The sequence below is a fragment of the Phyllobates terribilis genome, unplaced genomic scaffold (assembly GCF_046119375.1).
Source record: "Phyllobates terribilis strain yellow unplaced genomic scaffold, ASM4611937v1 Scaffold_11__3_contigs__length_659146591, whole genome shotgun sequence".
In the NCBI taxonomy this organism is placed as follows: Eukaryota; Metazoa; Chordata; class Amphibia; order Anura; family Dendrobatidae; genus Phyllobates; species Phyllobates terribilis.
The window spans coordinates 565,375,222-565,391,766 of NW_027362771.1; the positions used below are offsets into that span (position 1 = coordinate 565,375,222).

The 16,545-nt window shown below is 41.7% G+C and overlaps 1 protein-coding gene across 8 annotated transcripts in view; it reads left to right on the top strand.

The window, feature by feature from the left end:
• The first annotated feature begins 897 nt into the window (after positions 1-897).
• Positions 898-16,545, top strand: part of S1PR2 (sphingosine-1-phosphate receptor 2) — an 88,467-nt gene continuing 72,819 nt past the window's right edge. Inside the window, exons 1-2 of one of the 8 annotated variants that reach the window (XM_073654108.1) lie at positions 898-1,575; positions 2,991-3,167. The gene's annotated coding sequence lies outside the window, so the exon portion shown is untranslated. The remainder of the gene's footprint in view (positions 1,576-2,990; positions 3,168-16,545) is intronic. The other 7 variants (XM_073654107.1, XM_073654105.1, XM_073654109.1 and 4 more) reach the window with 7 other exon arrangements.

The following is a 16,545-nucleotide window of genomic DNA, read 5'->3' on the forward strand; positions in this document are numbered from 1 at the left end:
TACGCTGGCTTGGCACTCTCCACAAGAAGAAACGTTCCATATTTAAAGTCCCAGAAGAGAATTGCATGAATTATAAGTCTCCTTACGTTGGCTTGGCACTCTCCACAAGGAGAAATGTTCCAAGGAGCATTGCATGGCCTATAAGTCTCCTTACGCTGACTTGGCACTCTCCACAAGGAGAAACGTTCCCCCTTAAACCATTAGCACTGGTATTCACTTAAAATTGGATTCTCACTTAAGGCTGGGTTCACACGTGGCTTATTTGAAGAGGATTTTCCACATCATATCTGCAGCTTTTCTGCAGCAGAATCTGATTGTGCTACATTCTTATTTTTTTACAGATTTGGTGCAGATTTCACCCTTTCAATTGCAAAGGGGCGAAAACTGCACTGATTCTACACAAAAAAATGACATGGTGCCAAAAAAAAAGAAAGAAAAAGAAATAGAAAAAAATTCCGTTTGGGTTCTTGCACACAAAAATCACACCATATGGATGAAATGAAGTTAAAAGGTCATTCACTGGTGCAGAAAAATACTGGGGATATTACGTCTGCGCCGAATACGAGACGTAATGGTTCTTCAGGGGTCCTAGTATGGACTTTGCATGGGGGGGGGGGGGTCAGGAGCTGCTATGAGTAGCGTCACTGTTAGATTTAGCTAACAGAAGTGACCCCGTAATCCGGTCACTGTCAGCAGGTCACCTTGTGGCTGAGCTGAACCCATTACATGATTTTATGGAGCTCTAAAATGTTCTTACACAAAACAAAAAAAGAAACTTGGTAAGAACAGATCCCAGAAGAAAAAAAAAAAAAATCAGCCGGACCCTCCCCCCATATAGCAGCTGCCTTGTCGAAATTGCAGTTTCCATAATTAGTTAGATAGTAAAGAATAGTCACTGTGTGCCTACAAAGAGAGTGTTGGGGGAGGCAAGCACTGAATGAGTGCAGGGAGGAGACAGTCAGAAAGGAGGCGTTGTAGAACTCAACTCTCAGTCCTCTTCTATCTTCAGGCTGCTGACCAAAAAAGACACTTTTTGCTATATAGCATTGCTACTTTTTTTCTTTCCCTTTTTCCCACTCCCTTTTTTTTTTTTTACTAAGCACGGCCCCCCAACCCACTCCCTTAGTTTATCTCCCCCTTCTTATACTCAGAAAGTCCCAGAGCCAAAGCAGAAGAAAACATCTGGATTTTGTTTTTCAAGGAGAAGAGGGGGAAGGAGTGAGAAAGAGAAGAAGAGAGAGAGAGAGAATATGGGACCGAATCATGGGTGTAGTGAGCACACCCCAAAAAACCCCCCACTTTGGCGAGTTGCAAGTGGGAGAGGGAAAGTTGACAAGTTTCTAAGATGCTGACTTGGAGCAGAAGAGACTACATTACACAGCCCAGGAGATCAGAAGACCTGTCCGGATTCACAGCCCCTACAGGTCTATTCTGGATCATGCGCTTGGGCTGAGATCCGTTTCCTTTGGATGCCCTTATTGCATTTTGTGGATTTATCCAGTTCTGAAATTTTGGGATTGCAGGTGTGAAAGGATCGACTGTTGAACAAAAGTCAAGGACGAAAACCTAAGAAAGGTGAGGAGTCTGTAAGGGAGGTACAACAGGTGTGAACTATGCTGTCACTATATCCATTGTACTAAGGCTGTATGAATGGACCTAGGTACTGCAGAGTCAAGATATACTGGGGTAGACACAGGTGCACAGAGCAATCAGTCAACAGAACCAAGGACTTACCTTGGCAATTTTGATGGAATGATGATCAGAAGTTCATTACATAACATATATCACAAGGGTGGTGTCAATATTTTATAGAAAAGTTGTTCAGGAAATCTTAGTGGCATATCATTGGGTGGTTCTTTTATGACATATGGGCGCTCTAGTTCTGGTGGTTAATGTATTATACTCATTGAGTTTGATAAATCTCAAGTATTAATTACTTAGGACCTTTAGTGATCACCTTCTCATCATTGTTGGACCCTTTTCTGTCCATTCGGGACAAAGCCAGTCTTTCGATCTGATGGGACTCGGCTGATTCATTCTTTGATTTCAGGTGTATAATACTTTATTTTCTGGTGGGAAAATAATAAGAGATGACCTCCTCATCACTGGAGAACCCTCTGCTTGTCGATTCAAGAGAGGTGGATCAAATTTCAATATATTTACACAACTTGGCTCACTGATTTCGATGGGAGCCATAAAATTCTTCATTTTCTGATAGGTTAGTAATTTTTTAAGGACCTCTGGTGGTCACCTCTTCTTTGGAGGAACCTTTTTTTTCCATTTTTGGGACACTCTGATAATTCTATGCCAGTTGGTTGATTTTGGTGGGTACCATACTTAATTTTCAGCTAGGAAAAATTGTAACTAACATAGGACCTCGCTACTGGAGGACCTTTTACTTTTCCAACTTGGGCAAGGAGAAGCTTTCACTTTGGTGGATCCAACTTGTCCATTTATTACGTAGTTAGCTGGTTGATTTTAGTAGGTGCTGCACAATATTTCAATTTCCGCTAGGTAAAGATCCCGTTGAGGACTACATTACTTGGAAATGAGTTGTCTAGATTGGAAAACCTCTTAAAGACTACCTTAAAAAAGCCAGAAAAACGACAAGTGTGACTTCATTCTCGATGCGAACAGAATGTTCTCAAATTCGAGAGGCTCAAGACAACCCTAGTTCCCATAGACACTTTTGAAGTCTAAGACAGGAAAGTCTCAATTTCAGGACTATTGAACAGTGGGAACGGGGCACTTAGAATGACAAGAACTTAGCTCCTGGGGTTAGGAAACCCTCATGTGCAGACTGAGCAGGGTAGTATCACCATGCATGGCAGGCACATAGGTATGTGTACACACTAGGTGAGAGGTGGAGACTTATCTACACAGGACAACTGAAATTTGAAAGGCAGATACGGACCTGCCTCTCCTGCTACCTGGCTGAATTAGAGTGCCATAAGACCAGATCATTCCATGATTTCCACATTTTGTCCTAGAATATAAGACACAATAATTCAGGGATGAATGAGAGGATTGCATGTCTACCGAGGAGTATGGAGGAGAAGAGATCAAAGAAAAGTAACAAAGAACAGAGATGAAGTGTGCGAAAGACGAAACATGGTTCTGTGCCATGCAGGAAAAACTAGGCAGAGGAACACAATGAGGATCCTCACGTAAGTGCCGCATTTTATGATCATAAACAATAGGCGTCTGTCATTTTGGCTGCAATCACATATCCAGTTTTCAGTGCAGTTTTTGATGCAATTTTTTGAGCAAAAGTTAGGAGCAGATCCAAAAAACAGCAGTAAAAGTTTTCTAGAAAGACTGATCTTTCTCTTTTTCATCCAGTACTGTGTTTGTCTCACAAAAAAATCCACCAAAAACTGCACATGCGAATCCAGCCTGAGGCTATGTGCCCACGATGCGGATTTGGCGCGTTTTTTTGTGCGTTTTTTTTCAGTGGGAAATGCAGCACAAACATATTGCACATCTTATCCCATGACTTCCTATGACTTTTTGCAAGTTCTGTGCACATGTTCAGGATTTTTTCTGCACGGATTTTAGGTGCGGAAAAAAACGCAGCATGTCCATTCTTTATGCGTTTCCGCATGCGGATTTGCCTGTACAATGCATGGAAAATCCGCAAGTAAAAACGCATCAAAAACGTGCCAAAAACTAGTGTAAAATCCGCATGCGTTTTTACTGCCAAGGACAAGCAGAAATGCTCCAGAAAATTTCTGCTTCATTTCTGCATCGTGGGCACAAAGCTTAAAAGTGTTTGGTAAAATTAGGGCCAAGGCTGAATCAACGTAACAGGGGGAACAATGGACTCCTGTGCGACGATGCAGGCAGGAGACAATAATTCACAACTCTATAATTAATGGAGGGAACAACGCAGGACTTTTTTTTAGAAGAAGAAGGGAAGACATGAGGAGCAACTGCAGGAGGTTTAAGAATAATCGTATATGCTTTATATAGGAGAAGATATATAGAGGATATATGGAGTAATAGGGGGAGATATAGGGGAGGATATATGGAGTAATAGGGGGAGATATAGGGGGGATATATGGAGTAATAGGAGGAGATATAGGGGAGGATATATGGAGTAATAGGAGGAGATATAGGGAGGATATATGGAGTAATAGGAGGAGATATAGGGGGGATATATGGAGTAATAGGAGGAGATATAGGAAGGATATATGGAGTAATAGGAGGAGATATAGGGAGGATATATGGAGTAATAGGAATAGATATAGGGAGGATATATGGAGTAATAGGAGGAGATATAGGGGAGGATATATGGAGTAATAGGAGGAGATATAGGGAGGATATATGGAGTAATAGGAGGAGATATAGGGAGGATATATGGAGTAATAGGAGGAGATATAGGGAGGATATATGGAGTAATAGGAGGAGATATAGGGAGGATATATGGAGATATAGGAGGAGATATAGGGAGGATATATAGAGTAATAGGAGGAGATATAGGGGGGATATATGGAGTAATAGGAGGAGATATAGGGTTTGATATATGGAGTAACAGGAGGAGATATAGGAAGGATATATGGAGTAATAGGGGGAGATATAGGGAGGATATATGGAGTAATAGGGGGAGATATAGGGAGGATATATGGAGTAATAGGAGGAGATATAGGGAGGATATATGGAGTAATAGGGGGAGATATAGGGAGGATATATGGAGTAATAGGAATAGATATAGGGAGGATATATGGAGTAATAGGAGGAGATATAGGGAGGATATATGGAGTAATAGGAGGAGATATAGGGAGGATATATGGAGATATAGGAGGAGATATAGGGAGGATATATAGAGTAATAGGAGGAGATATAGGGGGGATATATGGAGTAATAGGAGGAGATATAGGGGAGGATATATGGAGTAACAGGAGGAGATATAGGAAGGATATATGGAGTAATAGGGGGAGATATAGGGAGGAAATATGGAGTAATAGGAGGAGATATAGGGAGGATATATGGAGTAATAGGGGGAGATATAGGGGGGATATATGAAGTAATAGGAGGAGATATAGGGAGGATATATGGAGTAATAGGAGGAGATATAGGGAGGATATATGGAGATATAGGAGGAGATATAGGGAGGATATATGGAGTAATAGGGGGAGATATAGGGGGGATATATGGAGTAATAGGAGGAGATATAGGGGAGGATATATGGAGTAACAGGAGGAGATATAGGGAGGGTATATGGAGTAATAGGGGGAGATATAGGGAGGATATATGGAGTAATAGGGGGAGATATAGGGGGGATATATAGAGTAATAGGAGGAGATATAGGGAGGATATATGGAGTAATAGGAGGAGATATAGGGAGGATATATGGAGATATAGGAGGAGATATAGGGAGGATATATGGAATAATAGGAGGAGATATAGGGAGGATAGATGGAGTAATAGGAGGAGATATAGGGAGGATATATGGAGTAATAGAAGGAGATATAGGAAGGATATATGGAGTAATAGGAGGAGATATAGGGGATATATGGAGTAATAGGAGGAGATATAGGGAGGATATATGGAGTAATAGGAGGAGATATAGAGAGGATATATGGAGTAATAGGAGGAGATATAGGGAGGATATATGGAGTAATAGGAGGAGATATAGGGAGGACATATGGAGTAATAGGAGGAGATATAGGGGATATATGGAGTAATAGGAGGAGATATAGGGAGGATATATGGAGTAACAGGAGGAGATATAGGGAGGGTATATGGAGTAATAGGGGGAGATTTAGGGAGGATATATGGAGTAATAGGGGGAGATATAGGGAGGATATATGGAGTAATAGGAGGAGATATAGGGAGGATATATGGAGTAATAGGAGGAGATGTAGGGAGGATATATGGAATAATAGGAGGAGATATAGGGAGGATAGATGGAGTAATAGGAGGAGATATAGGGAGGATATATGGAGTAATAGGAGGAGATATAGGGAGGATATATGGAGTAATAGAAGGAGATATAGGAAGGATATATGGAGTAATAGGAGGAGATATAGGGGATATATGGAGTAATAGGAGGAGATATAGGGAGGATATATGGAGTAATAGGAGGAGATATAGGGAGGATATATGGAGTAATAGGGGGAGATATATGGAGGATATGTGGAGTAATAGGGGGAGATATAGGGAGGATATATGGAGTAATAGGGGGAGATATAGGGAGGATATATGGAGTAATAGGAGGAGATATAGGGGGGATATATGGAGTAATAGGAGGAGATATAGGGAGGATATATGGAGTAATAGGAGGAGATATAGGGGGGATATATGGAGTAATAGGAGGAGATATAGGGAGGATATATGGAGTAATAGGGGGAGATATAGGGAGGATATGTGGAGTAATAGGGGCAGATATAGGGGGGATATATGGAGTAATAGGGGGAGATATAGGGAGGATATATGGAGTAATAGGAGGAGATATAGGGAGGATATATGGAGTAATAGGAGGAGATATAGGGAGGATATATGGAGTAATAGGAGGAGATATAGGGGAGGATATATGGAGTAACAGGAGGAGATATAGGGAGGATATATGGATGAATAGGAGGAGATATAGGGAGGATATATGGAGTAATAGGAAGAGATATAGGGAGTATATATGGAGTAATAGGAGGAGATATAGGGGGGATATATGGAGTAATAGAAGGAGATATAGGGAGGATATATGGAGTAATAGGGGGAGATATAGGGGGATATATGGAGTAATAGAAGGAGATATAGGGAGGATATATGGAGTAATAGGAGGAGATATAGGGTGGATATATGGAGTAATAGAAGGAGATATAGGGAGGATATATGGAGTAATAGGAGGAGATATAGGGGGATATATGGAGTAATAGAAGGAGATATAAGGAGGATATATGGAGTAATAGGGGGAGATATAGGGGGGATATATGGAGTAATAGAAGGAGATATAAGGAGGATATATGGAGTAATAGGAAGAGATATAGGGAGGAAATATAGAGTAATAGGAGGAGATATAGGGAGGATAGATGGAGTAATAGGAGGAGATATAGGGAGGATAGATGGAGTAATAGGAGGAGATATAGGGAGGATATATGGAGTAATAGAAGGAGATATAGGAAGGATATATGGAGTAATAGGAGGAGATATAGGGGATATATGGAGTAATAGGAGGCGATATAGGGAGGATATATGGAGTAATAGGAGGAGATATAGGGAGGATATATGGAGTAATAGGAGGAGATATAGGGAGGATATATGGAGTAATAGGAGGAGATATAGGGGGATATATGGAGTAATAGGAGGAGATATAGGGGATATATGGAGTAATAGGAGGAGATATAGGGAGGATATATGGAGTAATAGGAGGAGATATAGGGAGGATATATGGAGTAGTAGGAGGAGATATAGGAGGATATATGGAGTAATAGGAGGAGATATAGGGAGGATATATGGAGTAATAGGAGGAGATATAGGGGGATATATGGAGTAATAGGAGGAGATATAGGGAGGATATATGAAGTAATAGGAGGAGATATAGGGGATATATGGAGTAATAGGAGGAGATATAGGGAGGATATATGGAGTAATAGGAGGAGATATAGGGAGGATATATGGAGTAGTAGGAGGAGATATAGGAGGATATATGGAGTAATAGGAGGAGATATAGGGAGGATATATGGAGTAATAGGAGGAGATATAGGGAGGATATATGAAGTAATAGGGGCAGATATAGGGAGGATATGTGGAGTAATAGGGGCAGATATAGGGGTATGGCTAACAGTCCTTATATTGACAGGTAGACAATACTTCTCCTATACAGAGATTGCTTCCATACTCCTGGATGACGCCAGCACAGTAATATTTGTGACCTTCTCCTATACCCAATAGCTGTTGCGTTTCGGGTTTTCTGTAATGCATGGATTGCAGAGAGGTGTGGCGGAGTGAAGAGAATGCCGCTCAGCGAGCTCATGTATTTTTGTTTCTCTCTCGCATGGATCAGCTGTCAGAGGGGAAGGTTTTGCTTAGAAACCGAGACGGGGAAGGAGGAAAGTTAAACAGCAAAATAAATGTATCAATAAAGTACTTGTCATAGGTAAAGTATTTATGACTTAAGCTGTTATCATGGAGACTTTCAGTCGTGCAGATTTCTCCACCTGCAGTTTTGTTTGGATAAATCTGATTAGTAATGTAAGATGAGGTAGGGCGCACAAACTGCAGGCCCCTGAGAGACGTCTGACACCTCCGACCACAAGGACCTGTCTGTCTCCATTCCAGGTGGATTGCACTAATCTGGAGCAGGGAGGATGAGTGGAGGCTCTGCAGAGCTTGTGCCATCTTCTCCTCCGTATAAATCAAATTTTTTTTTTTTTTTTAATCTCTTCACTAAAGATAACATATACAGTATTCATGGGAATTTCACTAGGACTAAATGTGGAAAATCTGGTGGGGACCATAAATTACTTCTATTAACATTTATAAGTCCCTAAATAGACAGAGCAAATAATGTCTATAAAACTATCTCTCACTGAAAAGCATGGATTATGGGCTAAAAATAATTTTTACAATTGGGTTTCATTAAAAATATTACATCGTTTGGCTTTTACAGGCCTTTTTGTTTACCCCCTGCATGTTGTTGGCTTGAGGAGTTAACTGCCAATCTGTCAGTGAGCTCCTTTTGACAAAAAGTTTGTATCGGTTTTATACTTTTCTGAGCTTCACAGCTGGTTTATGATCACATCAAAGCTTTTACACTTTGTTGTGGTCTGTGATCATACATCAGCACAGAGGAATTTAGAAAAAAAAATGATAAATGAGTTACAAACTCACTGATGGATTCTCAGTTAACTCATCCTGAAGTCAGCAATGTGCAGGAAAACAAAGAACCAAACAGTGAAATATTTTTAATGAAACCCAATAGCAAAAATTAATTTTAGTCAAAATAGATGCATTGAAAAAGTGGACAATTTTTGCTCTCATTTTATTCCCTCTGCTCCCCTAAGTATTCCAATGTTTTTCCTTTTCAAATCCGCCATACGGTTCCAAAGATACTGACATTTTTATTCAGTGCTACTTTTTTATGGTCTTTACTAAAGGGGCGGTGCTCACAAGGTAATACGGCAATACACGCCCCAGAGGATCCTGTAAGCCACACCCCCTTTATAAAAAACTATTAAAATTACCACTAAACAAAAAGGTCCATATCTCTGGAACCGTATGGCGGATTTTAACAAAACAAAAACCAGATTGCTCAGGAGAACAGCGGGAATAAAACAAGAGCAAAAATTGGCCACTTTTTACATGGTAACAGCTCCCCTTTAAGTAAACAAATAATCATTCCCGGAGGTGTACATATCCTCTAGGTAGTCTAGAACTCAGCTTCATCCTTAGGGGCTACATCTATACCTGCAGGCTGTTTCCGACAGTACCATGGACTATAAATGGAACATCATGATGAAGATGCTCTGTGCAGGAATATCGTGATGATCTGCCTGTCGCGCTTAGTTATTTCTCGCTAGTTTGACCACAGAGCTCACTTATTTGCAATCTTTACTCCATTTTACGACACATTCCTTACATTATATCCGTCCTTGTACACCATTTGGCAGCTATGCACGGATACCAGCCGTACAAGTAGTTTTATAAATAATTTACTTTTACTGCCGCTTGTCTTTGAAAACTGTCGACAGGATGTTAAAAGACACACTGCTTATAGCTTATATGAGCCCCTATAAATACATTCTGTGCCGCGAGGGTGTAAGAAGTATACTTCATAGAATGTAAATCACCAGCACATATGCTTTGCAGACACTGAACCCCAGCAAGGAATAATGAGAGATTTCAGCTCTGAAGCCTGCAAAAATGGTGAATGCAGCTCTGGAGTACAAAGCAGGCTAAAATGCAGCCTACTAGTCATATAGTACAGCTCCTGAACTATATACCGGTAATATGTCACCTTATCTCCATGGAACATGACCTTAGAAGATGTCATAATCTATCATATGGAAATAGTCTCAGCATATCCCAGAGTTTAAGGTGGCCGTAAAGCATAGCCCTGGGCTGAAGGTGCTTATAGAGTTTAGCCCTTGGTTTAAGGTGTCTAAGTAGCATAGTCCTGGTCTTAAATTACATATACAACATAGCCCAGGGCTTAAGTTACCCATACAGGTTGCCCTGGGCTGGTTTCGAAATATATCATGGTCTGAGAATTAAGGGGCCCATACTGCGTAACTCGGGACTTAAGGTGCCCATAGCTTGGGGCTTACAGTGACCAAAAAGTATATCCCTGAGATTAAAGTGCCCAACAACATAGCCAGTTGCTTATGATGCCTGTCATAGAGAAAAATTAAAAGCAATACAGACATCTCCGGAGAGGGGACATATCACCCTCACATTGAACATATGGGATTAATTATAACTGGGGAGGTGAGAAAGAGCTGACACTTCAACTTCCATTGAAGTAGGACTTTCACATAGAACATATGAGATAAATTATAGCTGGGAAAGAGAGAAATTAATTATAACTGGGGAGGTGAGAGACTTGACACTTTAACCTCCATTGAAGTAGGGACCTCCTGCAGTAACATGTAATTACAACAGGAGATCTACTCTGGGAACATGCCACCAAAGCTGTGATTCATTTATTCAGAAGCAGAGAAGTACAGGAGCTTCCTCTGATCAAAGCACTGAGACTTTTTGGAACCAGTGATCAGTCATAAATATTGGAGTTTGCATTGATCCGATATTTATGGGAGATGTATTTTTAGCGTCATAACGAAGGAACGAACATAATGCATTCACTCACATCACCGTAAGGCCATTCTAACCCGTCCAGCTTAATATCACTCCAGTGGATGATGCTAGCCATGCCATGTTTTATCTCTATAGAAAGGTAAAATTGCAATAGGAAACTTGACGACAATATCTCCCACCTGGGACTTCCAGGGGCAAAGATATCCTGTAAGTTGGGGATCTCATTAACTGCTAAAAGACCTAGCACATCCCACAAACAGCCCCATATTTGCTCACTAAGGGGAGGTATGTGGGCGTAACCTTGATCTAATAAAAATTAGAGTTTGGGTGTCTGTCCTTGTTCATTTTGGAAGGCAGAGTTCGCTGTGAGAGTTTTCCATTTTCCAATCAGAGCACTTCCCTCCATAAAAATAACAGCCATTCCTGCAACATCAGGTTTAGTACTTCTCTTTCATTATTCCTTTTTATTTTATGTAATTGTATATATAGCGCCTTGTTTTGTTCCCATTTTTTATCATCTTTGTATATTTTTTATAAACACTACCTACCTTTCCATATTGAATATATAAAAATTGAATAGCTCTGTTCCTCTTGCTCTGTAAACCGCACCCCTGAAGCCATACACTGCTTGTCCAATTGGCCTGTATAAACGACTAATGGTGGCAGCTAGTGTTTCTTTTTGTTATTGTGGAGTTGGCAGTGACTGTACTGGGATATATATATATATATATATATATATATATATATATATATATATATATATATATATATATATATATATATATATATATATATATATATATATATATATATATACACAGTACAGACCAAAAGTTTGGACACACCTTCTCATTTAAAGATTTTTCTGTATTTTCATGACTTTGAAAATTGTACATTCACACTAAAGGCATCAAAACTATGAATTAACACATGTGGAATTATATACTTAACAAAAAAGTGTGAAACAACTGAAAATATGTCTTATATTCTTGGTTCTTCAAAGTAGCCACCTTTTGCTTTGATAACTGCTTTGCACACTCTTGGCATTCTCTTGATGAGCTTCAAGAGGTAGTCACCGGAAATGGTTTTCACTTCACAGGTGTGCCCTGTCAGGTTTAATAAGTGGGATTTCTTGCCTTATAAATGGGGTTGGGACCATCAGTTGTGTTGTGCAGAAGTCTGGTGGATACACAGCTGATAGTCCTACTGAATAGACTGTTAGAATTTGTATTTTGTCAAGAAAAAAGCAGCTAAGTAAAGAAAAACGAGTGGCCATCATTACTTTAAGAAATGAAGGTCAGACTTTGAAAGTGTCCGCAAGTGCAGTTGCAAAAACCATCAAGCGCTACAAAGAAACTGTCTCACATGAGGACCGCCCCAGGAAAGGAAGACCAAGAGTCACCTCTGCTTCTGAGGATAAGTTTATCCGAGTCAGCATCCTCAGAAATCGCAGGTTAACAGCAGCTCAGATTAGAGACCAGGTCAATGCCACACAGAGTTCTAGCAGCAGACACATCTCTACAACAACTGTTAGGCTATGTGCCCACGTTGCATAAATGAAGCAGAAAATTTCTGCTTCATTTCTGCAAGTCCTCTCCCGGAAAAACGCATGCGGAATTCCGCACGCGTTTATCGTGCATTTTTCGCGCGTTTATCACGCGTTTTCCACATGCGGAATTGCCTTGCGTTTTTTATGCATTGGACAAAGGCAATTCTGCTTGCGGAAACGCAAAATTAATTGACATGCTGCGGATTTTTGAACGCAGCATAAACGCTGCGGAAAAATCCGCAGCATGTGCATAGAACTTGCGGAATCCCATTGGGGACCATGGGGTGCGGGTTACCAAGCGTTTTACAAGCGTTTCCGCTGCGGAAATTCCGCATCAAAAACGCTTGAAAAACGCTACGTGGGCACACAGCCTTAAGAGGAGACTTTGTGCAGCAGGCCTTTATGGTAAAATAGCTGCTAGGAAACCACTGCTAAGGACAGGCAACAAGCAGAAGAGACTTGTTTGGGCTAAAGAACACAAGGAATGGACATTAGACCAGTGGAAATCTGTGCTTTAGTCTGATGAGTCCAAATTTGAGATCTTTGGTTCCAACCACCGTGTCTTTGTGCGACGCAGAAAAGGTGAACGGATGGACTCTACATGCTTGGTTCCCACCGTGAAGCATGGAGGAGGAGGTGTGATGGTGTGGGGGTGCTTTGCTGGTGACACTGTTGGGGATTTATTCAAAATTGAAGGCATACTGAACCAGCATGGCTACCACAGCATCTTGCAGCGGCATGCTATTCCATCCGGTTTGTGTTTAGTTGGACCATCATTTATTTTTCAACAGGACAATGACCCCAAACACACCTCCAGGCTGTGTAAGGGCTATTTGACCAAGAAGGAGAGTGATGGGGTGCTACGCCAGATGACCTGGCCTCCGCAGTCACCAGACCTGAACCCAATCGAGATGGTTTGGGGTGAGCTGGACCGCAGAGTGAAGGCAAAAGGGCCAACAAGTGCCTAGCATCTCTGGGAACTCCTTCAAGATTGTTGGAAGGCCATTTCCGGTGACTACCTCTTGAAGCTCATCAAGAGTGTGCAAAGCAGTCATCAAAGCAAAAGGTGGCTACTTTGAAGAACCTAGAATATAAGACATATTTTCAGTTGTTTCACACTTTTTTGTTAAGTATATAATTCCACATGTGTTAATTCATAGTTTTGATGCCTTCAGTGTTAATGTACAATTTTCATAGTCATGAAAATACAGAAAAATCTTTAAATGAGAAGGTGTGTCCAAACTTTTGGTCTGTACTGTGTATATATTTATATATATATATTATATATATATATATTCCATGTGTTGGAATTGGAGGTGTATATACTGTACACTCACTGTGAGTTCCCCAATAAGCGGCCTAGTAGTGGAAGCAGCCGCGGCCTCGTCCATCACTCGTTAGTCAATTACATAATTGTCCTGAAGATTGGAGGCAGTGCAGTTGCGTTCCCCTGACAAGTGGTAGCCGCAGTGGGATCTGTGTGATCTCCCCGGTGTTATCTGTGACAAATTGGTGGGATCTGTGCGACCTGTGTGTTTCTTTACAATGCCCATTCAGCAAAGCCCAGGGCTTAAGTTTCCCCCATACAGCATAGTTTAGGGGTTATGGTGCCCATACAGAATAATTCAGGGCTTATGGTGCCCATACAGCATAGTCCAGGGCTTATGGTGCCCATACAGTAAAGCTTTGGGTTTACAGTGACAATAAAGTATAGCCCTGAGCTTAAGGTGCTCAACAGCATAGCCAGGGGCTTATGGTGCCCATGCAGTATAGTTCAGATCTTACAGTGACTAAAAAGTAAGTCCTGAGCTCAAGGTGCCCATACAGCATAGTGTAGGGCTTATGGTGCCCATACAGCATAGTTCATGGGTTATGGTGCCCAAACCGCATAGTCCAGGGCTTTAGGTGCCCATACAGCATAGTCCAGGGCTTAAGGTGCCCATATAGCATAGCCCAGGGCTTAAGGTGCCCATATAGCATAGTCCAGGGTTTAAGGTGCCTATACAGCATAGTCTAGGGCTTTAGATGCCCATACAGCATAGTCCAGGGCTTAAGGTGCCCATACAGCATAGTCCAGGGCTTAAGGTGCCCATATAGCATAGTCCAGGGCTTTAGGTGCCCATATAGCATAGTCCAGGGCTTAAGGTGCCCATACAGCATAGTCTAGGGCTTTAGATGCCCATACAGCATAGTCCAGGGCTTTAGATGCCCATACAGCATAGTCCAGGGCATTAGATGCCCATACAGCATAGTCCAGGGCTTTAGATGCCCATACAGCATAGTCCAGGGCTTTAGATGCCCATACAGCATAGTCCAGGGCTTTAGGTGCCCATACATGATGAATGGATGAATACTTATTCAGCTGACAGCCATCTACCTGACTGCCCTATACTTACAGTACACATGTATGATCAGCTTAGCCGAGGGCTCATGTGTTCCCTTTGGGGGGCTTAGACTACGCCGCTTCCAAGCCCTTCCGGCAGCAGCACACCTCCTGAATTCAAACCTCCCCACCTTACCTCCCCTTGATGAACCGTGACAGTCGGGAGTCCTTCATATGCATCACGTAATTGGTTGATTCTGTCAAAATCAGTAGATTGGACCTACTTCACCCTAAAAAATTGTTAGTCTCTTTTTGTACCAATTTTTCGAACCATTTTCCATTGCCGCCCCACCTTATCCTCTTCAATTCTGCAGACTATTTATCCTCCATCCCCCTGACACTCTGTTTACCCTTCGACCCTGGAATTTAGACTTTTTGCCCTTCTGCCCCTGCTTTGTGTATTCTCCCAGCTCCAAAAGTGGCTGTGGGTTTGAGATCATACTGTAAGATGTGACATCTCAGCCCACATGTTTGGTCTCCGGTGCCTGCAGAACATTTCACAACAGATGTTCTCCATCAGATGGGACGGCACAAAGGTTTTCGGGTTTTTCTCACACACACCAGCTTTTAGAGAATTTAACTCTTTCCTCGTGGCACGCCTTAGAGATTCTCTGAGTGATTAGGGATTAGGCTGCAGATGGTATTTGGAAGATTTTGAATGCGGATTTTTATTTACAAGGGAAACTCATAAACGGGCACCTAGCAGAGGAGGTGGTCTTATTTTTAGTAAGGGTTGGGGTGGAAGAGGTCATCTGTTGGCCATTGAAAACTGTGTCATGTGTAGTTTTCAGCTTTTCATTGAATAGGATTGAGCTGCAATACCACATACAGTCAATGGCCCAGAGTGGCGCTGTTTCTTTAGGTAAAAAAAAGCAGACAGATCCTTTTTTTCTGATCTCCTACAACCCTTTTGAACCAACGCATGACCCACTGAATTTACCTTCCGTTGTGCCTCCTTTTATTAAAAGACATATAAATCAGTCCCACCACTGTACGCAGCATATGACCGCACGGAGGTGGTTATCACACTCACATGATGGATCAGCGCCACCGGCGGTCATCTTGTATCTCCATATTGTGAGAGCAGCACGCTCGACCTTAAGGGTCCCATGTTTTGTTTTCATCAATTTGTTTTCATCAATAAAGCACGGTATGTACTGTATGCAGTATATGACTGCACAGTCACAGAGACGATTATCACACTCACATGATGGATCAGCGCCACCGGCGGTCATCTTGTATCTCCATATTCTGAGAGCAGCACGCTTGACCTTAAGGGCCCCATGTAGGGAGGCGATCAGCAGAGCGAATGTCTGTAGGGATTTTCAATCTCTATCACTCCCCAGTAAATTTCAATCAAACTGCAGATTTGATTTGGTCTGAAAAAAATTAGATCTAACCTAAAAGTGACCTGATTGACAATTAATATGCTCTGGGGTCTCTCCAGACCCCAACCCAAAACATAATAAACGGAATGGGGTTATAAATGAAATATACTTACCTGTCCTCGGCCCACTCTTCGCCTGTCCTGCCACCACAGCCCCCCTAACTTCAGATGGGGGATCTGTCTTTGGTCTTCCGGCACTGACTGACCCTCATGTCACCAAACATGGTTACTTCCGATGCAATGTACGTTACATTCGGAGGAGAGTCATATTAGATGGTGCCGGTCCTAACTAAATTGTTGGGGCTGAGAGCCTGATTCCAGCAATGTGTCACTTATTAGGCTGTTGGCAGCTGTCACTATACAATGAACACAAAGCAGCCAATCAGCGGTGTGGGCGGGAGTCAGGTACATGATCTCATTGAATGTAGTGATGGCGATATCACGTGCCAGTTTACTGTTACATACAAATTTGAA